The sequence below is a fragment of the Puma concolor genome, chromosome B3 (genome assembly GCF_028749965.1).
Source record: "Puma concolor isolate L17-30 chromosome B3, mPumCon1.1.hap2, whole genome shotgun sequence".
Lineage (NCBI taxonomy): Eukaryota > Metazoa > Chordata > Mammalia > Carnivora > Felidae > Puma > Puma concolor.
In genome coordinates, this window is record NC_141672.1 from 137,877,440 (window position 1) to 137,886,657 (window position 9,218).

The 9,218-nt window shown below is 50.2% G+C and overlaps 1 long non-coding RNA gene across 1 annotated transcript; it reads left to right on the plus strand.

Moving 5' to 3' along the window:
* The first annotated feature begins 3,652 nt into the window (after positions 1–3,652).
* Positions 3,653–6,587, plus strand: LOC147580418 (uncharacterized). The gene is made up of 2 exons (XR_015252889.1): positions 3,653–4,774; positions 6,406–6,587. It is a non-coding gene; the product is annotated as an uncharacterized LOC147580418 (long non-coding RNA).
* The last annotated feature ends 2,631 nt before the right edge of the window (positions 6,588–9,218 follow it).

The window sequence follows — 9,218 nt, forward strand, 5'->3', positions numbered from 1 at the left end:
AAGAGGCAGAGGACAGAATAGGTGAACTAGAAGATTATGGAAAAAGAGGAAGCTGAGAAAAAGATAAAAAAATCCAGGAGTATGAGGGGAAAATTAGAGAACTAAGTGATACACTAAAAAGAAATAATATACGCATAATTGGTATCCCAGAGGAGGAAGAGAGAGGGAAAGGTGCTGAAGGGGTACTTGAAGAAATCATAGCTGAGAACTTCCCTGAAGTGGGGAAGGAAAAAGGCATTGAAATCCAAGAGGCACAGAGAACTCCCTTCAGACGTAACTTGAATCGATCTTCTGCACGACATATCATAGTGAAACTGGCAAAATACAAGGATAAAGTGGAGGCCTCTGAGTGTGTCTCTAGCCGTAGCCAGATCCCTCAGCTCTCCCTTACTGTGGTTGTTCATGTTAGCTTCTGAGATGTACGGACTGGAAAAAGAGAGCCCGGAAGAACTGGGTGATGGTGAGGCAGAATGGGAAAACAGGAGTTTGTCAGCATGTGTCAGCAGCCTTCAGGGCCCTGATGCTTATTTGAGCTTAGGGGCTGGGCAGGGACAGGCCCTTGCCTTAGCTAAAGGCATGACATCCAAGATATGGAAGAGTTGGGAGCCCCCAGGACTGGAGACCTTTGTCCTGGCAGATCAGTCCCAAAGGGCCCCATGGGGAGACCATGAGTAAGAGCACAAGGGTCTGGGGAGGGAGCAGGTCCCACCAGACTCCTCAGTTAGAGCGCTCACCTCTGCTAGCTGTGAGCTGCATTGGAGACAGACAAAAGTGTGTCAAACTTTGATCATTCACTACAGGAATGCTTTGCAAATTACTACGAATTAGAGACTAGCATCCGGAACACTGAGAGGAGAAAATATTTGAATGTGTATGTGTGTGTGCGTGCACACACACACACACACACACACACACACACGTGATGCCCTGAGTGGTTGCTAGGGGTGATGGCACGGCTAGGAGGATGTCCTGTGTCGAGCGTCCCTGAATCTGGGTGGTAAGAATGCTACAGAGAGAGGTGGCATGTTTTACTAAGGAAAAAATTACGTAGAATCTAGCACACTGCCCTGAATATAGATTACATGCTTAATTTCATTGGGATGATTTTTTACCAAAGATTTCCGAATTATTTGTGCTTGCTAATCACTGTGGAGATGCGGAAGAGGGTGGGTCAAAGTTGTCAGTGCCCAGGATGTGGGCAGCGTGCAAAAATAAAGGAAATTGAGATTCCAGTGTGAAATTAAAGCTTTGGCTTTCGAAGCTTAGAGTGTGCACTGCTCTTTGCTTCCTTCAAAACCCCTTTTATTTCCCCGCTGAGAGAGAACCTTCTCTCATTTCCCCCCTCCTCCCTTGTTCCTTCGCACGCCCCTCCTCCCTGCTGCCCAGGGCTACCCACGCCCCTGGCTTTCAGTGCACCACGTAGAGGGTAGAAAAATGATCTGGACTAAGAGGAGCTGTGGATTTGGGGGTTGGGTCTAGTCTATGCTACTTCCCAGGTCTGGGCTTCCAGAAGATTGCAGCTTCTGTTTACTCCCATTTGGGAGTACCAATAAAGGATCCTACCCGCCTCGGATTCATTACTGAGCCCACGTGAGACAGCGGAGGCTGTCTGGAAGGCACTTAGCTTGTTATTGTCATCTCCATCATCCCCGGGGACACCCTGAGGTGGCAGTGGCTGTTCATTAGTGGCCATGTCCCACGACTATTTCCACAAGCACTTTGGAGAGCCCCTGTTGGCTAGCGTTGTGCCTGGGGCAGGGTGGGGAGGGGACCCACAGAGGCCGGAGGCCAGAACGTCCGCCCTCTAGAAGGTTCCTGAACTTGTCTGGGTACAAACAGAGGCACACAATGGATGTGAAGGCAATGCCAGCTTGGATGAGTTTGGGAATCCAACTGCCTGAAATGGGATTTCACTGCTATTGTTGCTTTCAAATGGGATGCACGTTGCAGATTGAACTTCCGTGTGAGTGAAAACCCTTCCTGAGGCCCTTGGAAACATCTTCCAACTTCCACTGTGTGGACTTGAGTCAACGAAACTACCCTTTACAGGCAAAGGTTCCCAAGAAGACTTAGTATTAGAAGGTGGTTGGAGAAAGGAAACTCACTCAGAAACCACATGGGCGACAGAGTGACCTTTTACAAAATAAGATTTTACAAAAATTTGAGACCACACACGCCTACCGTCTCTTACTCTGCTAGCAGGTAGTTAAGTACTGCAGGACTCTTAATCCAGGGTTTGTGTCAATTCTGCGCCCAGGTGTCCCAGGGCATGGCAGCGAACTCACAAGAGTGCCACAGAATATTTTTAAAATGTTCAAAGTGAACACAGGGACATTTGCCAGGTGCCGTGCTAGCAAGTAGTTTGGACCTATGTACCTATTAATGGGGCCATCAGGTGTATCTTTTAGCCTGGGGGTACTGCAAAGCATCACTGAGACACCAAGGGCACCTTGAACCAGGAATGTTTGGCAGCCCTTTACGGGTTCGGGTGGCATCATCATGGACACCATCTGATGGACAGAGGGCAGTATGCCGGCCCACAGACATCTCTTCTGCGTATCTCCTGCTCAGGTTTGTCATTGGCCAGCAACTCTGAACTTGCCATTGCTGATTTGTGTCTGTCAAATGGTTGCATGTTCGGGACAAGCTTGATCGTGATTCATAGCACCCACCGATAGTTGGGCCCTACAGGCAGCTGGGATCCCTCTGCCTTTTGGGCTGAGAAACAGCCAGTTAGCACAGTGGCTGTGTCAAATGGACACAACAGAGGTTGGCAGAGTTTGCCTTTAAGCCATCTGATAACAGAGCCCTCTCCTCCTCCTCCCAGAGCTCGTCACATTTCTCCTTGCTGCAGGTGCCAGCTGGGATCTCTGCTCACTACTTCCTCCCTCCCATCAGCCTTCTCCCGCAGGCCCTCAAGGGGCCTGTCCCCGCTTAGCACCCCTCCCGGGACCGTGCATTCTGCCTTTCTGGGGCTGCTCTTGACCGTTGCCTTCAACTGCCGTTGGAATCTTCTCTCGCTAAAATTCTCAGCAGTTGGTGTCCCGGTTCTGCAGCCAAGTGGGCTGGACTATCATGCCTCAAGGACGCGGTCCAGACCTTCATGTGGGGACCCAGCAGCGAGCATGCTGGAAATGCCCAGTGAACTTGTGATAAATGATTCAATTATGAACTTAATTCCCAGCATGGGTTCTGGGTCAGTCAGGGCTGCATATGACACCCTCTTGTCACTGCCTGATGATGGTTTTCCAGGGGCTCTCTCTGCCTTAGCTGAAGAAAAACTTGATGTAGTGGCCTTGCCAGGCCCAGCAGATGAGGTTTTTGGGGCCTGGGAGACTTTGGCCCCCTCATATGGCCCCTCTCCTGTCCTCCCTGGGCTCTTGTGTGTGTCTTTCCCAGCAGGCACCTGGCCAAGTGCATCCAGCTCAGCGATGGGGCAGGGCTGTATGGGGATTTGTGTGCTGAATTTAATAACCTTTCTCCCTTCTCAGGGCGACAGAGGAAACCAGTATCCCCAAGGTGGAGGTGTCCCCTTCCCCTGGGAGCCCTGCCTCCTCACAGGCTGCCATGCTCTGTTGTCCCTGTGACTCACCAAGTGTGTGCAGAGGCTGGAGGGTGGGCAGGGGCTGGGAGGGGCTGGAGAAGAGGCTGGTCTTGCTTCTGACACTCGAACTCCTCAGAATTGCCACCCGCCCTGTGTGTCAGCACTGAGAGGGCATTTTAGAGACGGACAGAGAGAGGCCTGGCCTTCATTTTCTGAGTACCTTGAATATTTGAAAAAAGAAGAAAAATGCCAGAATTGGTACAAAAAATTGTAGGTGGTATATTCTATTTAGATGCTTAATAAAAAAAAAATGCTGCTAAACACTTATAAAAATACAATGGCTAGGAGGACCCTCATTTGGAGAGAATGATTCCATAGATCCATAGACCATAGATTCACAGTCTATGATTTGAGGTCGTTTGTGAATGAGATTCAGAACGCGTGGCTCTCCTGGTCCTCTGCTCCCCTTCACCTCCGTGTTAGATATGGGTGCCTTAGGCGGGGCGGGGTGGGGGGTCTCCTGCTGGAGGGCTCAGGGCCCCACTCTTCTACGGGACAAAAGCCTTCAGGTCAACCTTGTGCCCCTGGGGAGAGGAGTGGTGCCCTCAGGGTGGCCTGGCCTGGGCAGGGAGGGTCTCCTTGCTGGGCTGGGGTGAACGGCAGGTGGAGGGACACAACCTGAGTCATCCGTGGGACACGATGCCCCCTTCTCCTGATGTCCTCCTCCTCCAGCCAGGGGCTCATCACTGGGGTATCTGGGTTACCTTGGTTACAACATGGGAAAAGGAAGTTTTGCGAATGGCTTCTCCTTGGGTGCTTTCAGACTTAAGAAATAGCTCCACCATTTGTGGCCAGCTTTCTGCTGGTTTCCTTCTGTGATGATAGCAGCCGCCAGTTTGCCTCATGACATGCCTACATCAGCCAGGCATTGTGTTAAGAGCTGAAAATACAGCGGTTATTCACGCTGGCTGTCCTGGGGGCAGGGGAGCTGACCGTTGATTTGGGAGAAAGGCACAAGTGTGTGAGTCACCTCCATGTAATGAAGTGAGTGCTCTTCTTGGATTATGACAGAATCATAGAGGAGAGCCGCCCACCCAGGGTGGGGCATTCCTGAGAAGGTTCTGGAACAGAGAGGGAGGCTGGGCTGAATCCTGATGAAGAAAGGACTTAGCCAGGCTGGCGTGGGTTGTGAGAAGATCCAAGGGACGGGGGCACCCAGCTTGGGTCGAGGTATAGAGGTGTGACAGAGCAAGGGTTGAGAAAATGGGGGCCTGAGTATCCAGGAAACAAGTAGGGGTGGATGTGGAGTGGGAATGAGGGGGCAGGGGTCTTATCTCTCACACTGGTAAGGAGCAAGAGAGCGAGGGGGTCCGGTGGGTGTTTTGGATGAAACTCTTTAGCTGCAGTATAAAGAGACAGATCTCAGTGGGGGAAGGGGGGGTAGGGCTTGACTGGAGGAGGTAGATGATTGTATGTGTAGGGGTGGCCCTGGGGAGAAGCCATCAAACTAAGAAAGGAACAGAGTTGGGTGACAAGGCGTCTTGTGGCCTCGGGGGCAATGGAAGGGAAGGTAGCCGGGCCAGGCTGATGTTGGGCATCAGCACTCAAGACCCTTCCATAATAGGAGTGAGGCGGCTGGGAGGGTGAGAGGAACAGTGGAGAGGAGAAATCCATGGGGACAGATGTGTAAGGGACAGGGGTAGGAGCCGGACAGGGGCAGGGGCTGGGAATGGGGGAGAGGAGAGCTTGCTGGAGAATCCAGAGGGCACGATTGGATGGGCTGTCCCTCGTGTATCCACTTGGGCATTCTGTTCCACCAGCAAGTGCAGGAACTCTGGGGTCACTGACCTGAGGCTTCAGGGTTGATATCTCCCTCCAGTGCCTGCCTAACACTGTGCCTGACACACAGTAGGTACTAAATTAATGTTAAGTCCACTGAGCACAAATACAGCATGGAGGCCAGTGAGAGGAGGGCTGGAAACATCCAGTGGATTTAGCAATGGAGGCGGGGCATTTCTGGAGAGTATTTCTGGGGGACAGGTGGAAGCGGAAACCAGATTTCTGGGGAGTAAGGGAGGAGGTGGAGGAGGCAATTTTTGTGGGTGGAGTTGGGTGAAGCAAGGGGTGAGGAAATAGAAGACAGGGAGTCTGTCTATTCTTTCTAGAAGCTTGGCCATGACAGGAAGGAGAGAAAGGGCAAGACTCATGGTTGAAGCACTTTTCAAACATTAACAGTAACTTTCATTGCTTCCCCCATCCCTACAAAGATTGCGCGTTCCTTACAGAAAAGCTGGGAAATGCATATAAGGAGGCAAAAAAATCAAAATGAAAATCACCCGTTAATCCCATCCATTGGCAATATATGCTGTTAAACCTTGCAGCCCTTGCCTTCCAGACTTTGTTGCTGTAGTTTTTTTTTTTTGTTTTTGTTTTTAGTAGAAATGGGTGTCGTGCAGCACATTTCTTATTTTGCGACATACCTTTTTCACTATCTCTTGTATAACTTCCTCTGTCCGAGCTACTATTCCTCCAAAACATCCTTTAAAATTTTATCTATCTACCTAAATGGTCCAAATGGATCAAACCTCAACACTTACAAAAGAGGATTGATTCAGTGAGAAGTTGCCTTTTATTGCCTGTCCCTGAGCTACCGAGTTGGCCTTGGAGGCAACTGGTCTTTCCTTCTTTCGTCCAATATGGTGATTAGATACTATTCCAATGCATGTGTCTTTCAAAACTTATTTAAACAACTTCTCATCTTAGATATTTAGACGTGACTTAGTTTTATTTTGCTATTATACATCAGGCTATAGTAAGTCTTCTTCTAGCTAAATCGTTGTGCACATACCTTGTCTTCCTAGACTACATTTCCAACAGTGGGAGTTCAGGGTCAGAAGGTAGAATGACAACTACAGAAAACTTTCAATACCAGGTTTTCCCTCCAAGGAAATCAACGTCTATTGGCGTTCCCCTCCGCAGAGCATGAGAGTCTTTCTATCCCCACCTGCCCCTCCACCCGTGTTATTAAAACTCACTTCCTCCACCTGTGCCAACTCAGTGTTTTGTTTTGTTTGTTTTTTTTTTTTAAAGGTGCACGTGAGGGCCTCTAACCGTCACTGTGAGTTGCATTTTGGGAGAAATAAATGGCACCATGGGGGACGATAGGGGAGCAGGTGTTGCAAAGGCAGTTCTGAGCCCGGAAAGGGCTGACCTGGCGGGAGGGCAGAGAAGATTGAGCTGAGGAGTGAGCTGGCTGGCTTGTCAGTGAGCACCAAGCCTGGGGACAAGGCCCTTCTTCATTTCTAGAACCCCCGCCCTGGCCATGAGGAGCAGGAGGGCCTCCAGAGACCTGGAAGAATTTGTGGGTGAGGTCCAGGGACAACTGGTATATGGTCTGGGCTGGTTTTTGTTCTTCTTTCAAGAGGCAATCCTGTGGGTTCTTTGCTGACAGCATCTGGGGCGGGGTTCCAGGAACAGCACGGAGCGGGGTGCATGCTCTTGGGTGAGCAGAGTCCGCCTCTCCCTTGACTTTGCCTTGGGGTGACTGCATGTGGCCTTGTGCTCCCAGATGCAAGGCTGCATGATTCCCGATTGGGGAAGAGAGGCAAAGGGCTGTTAGAGACACGCACCCAGCTGGAGCGAGCACGGAGAAAATCTGCCTCACCCTCATTCATACATTCCCGGGCTTGCAAGGTCGGCACTGGGTGTCGGATGAGCTGTGTTTCCTTTTGCATTCACCCTTCCTTAGGGACCCTCTGGAAAGTCCCTGCTTCTCCCATGTTGCCCCCAAGGGGAGCTGCTTCTCTCTGGTTGTTTTGCATACAGCAGACACCAGGCCTTTCTCCAGACTATTTAGTGTGTGTGTGTGTGTGTGTGTGTGTGTGTGTGTGTGTGTGTTTCCCCAAAAGAGAAAGAAAGAAAGAAAATCGTTTGGTTTACAGTCTGTAGTTACTTGTCTCTGGGTTAGGATCGCTGGAGGTTGCCCCCGCCTCGCGTCCAGCTTGACTTCCAAGTTTCTGAGGCCACATTTAGCCCCTACTCCCCACCCCTGAGCTCCTTCAAGGACTGTCAACTCCCTTGAAATTGACACCCCAGAGAGTTGGAATGGGAATCCTCACTCCCTGTAAATTTGGAGTTGTATTTTGTTGCTGCAGCTTGCTCATTTCCTGGTTATTCTCATGGATAATTCCTGGATTATCCATGAATTGGATATATATGTATAGATATATCTTCTTCTTCCCCCCCAAGGCCCTGTTTTTGTGTGTGTCAGGCATCATTTCCAGAGAGCCCACACTCCACCTAGATTCTGTATTGGTCTCTGCATGCGGGGTTTAGGGCCACTGTTACCCAATTACCACAAACCAGGTGACTTAAAACAACAGAAATGTATTGTCTCACAGTTCTGTGAGTCAGAAGCCAGAAGTCAGGGCATCAGCAGAATTGGCTCCTTCTGGAGGCTCTGAGGGAGAATCTGTTCCATGTCCCTCTCCTCCCTTCCGGTCGTTGCTGGCAACCCGTGGCTTTCCTTGTCTTGTAGATATATCACTCCAGCCTCTGCCTCTGTCTTCATATGGTGTTTTCCTCTCTGTATGTGTCTTTGTGTGTCCTCTCCTTATAAGGACAAAAGTCACTGGGTTTTAGGGCCCACCCCAATCCAGTAGGATCTCACCTTAACTAATTACATTTGCAAAGACCCTATTTCCAAATAAGGTCACATTCTGAGGTTCTGGGTAGACATGGATTTTCAAAGGTCACCGGTAAACCCACCACAGTCTCTCCACCTTCCGACCCTTCCTTCCACCGATCCATCCCATGCACCTCGCCAGAGCCATTTTTCTCAAACCTCCTTAGCAGGAGCAACCAACTCTTATGCCAAAAATCTCCACTGACTTCCCGCTGCCAACAGAATAAAGTCCTATCTCTTTAGCTCAGCTTCAGAAGACTCACCATAGTGTTGCTCCAGCGATCTCTTTCACGTTCCTTTTCTCCACTCTCCTTCACACATTCTCCAGCTGCATCTGGAAGATCTTCTGTGGCGTGGCACATGCTGTAAAGGGCTCTTGTCTTCTACTAGGGCCTCTGTCCCTTGCCTAGATGCTCTCCTTTTCAAGCATCCATGTCATGTCATAGCCTTTTTTCTCTGATGAGAACATCCCTGGCCAGTCGAGATCAAGGGCTCAGCGCTGACCACAGACCAACTTAGATGCCACCCCCTTCCTTCCCCCATCCTCAGTGATGACCGATGCTACTCTCTGCCAAGTGGAATTTTTATCCAAAGATAAGCCTGTGTCTAATACGTCTTTGGGTCTTTGGATTGGAAAATGATGCATTGAATCTTGTGACTTCTTGGCAAATGACTGTGGGTGCCGCTGCTGTGAGCACATGAGGGGGATGATTTGAATCTGAAGCAACCAGGATGCTCATGGGTCAGTGCATGAACTCCATGCCTATAGCCCCACTAGGTCTGAAGCAGATGAAGATCCCCTGTGTGGAGATGAAATGAGGGGAAGGAGAGAATGGCTGCTGTATTGAGAGTCAAGGGCAGTGGTCTTTCAAAGGAAGACGTAGGAGAAGCAGATCCCTAAGGTTGGGTACTGAGGGGCACTGGGCTCATTGGGAAGGGTTGTAGTGATATCCAGCAGGCCCCCTCCCCATCCTCCCTGATGGACGGTTG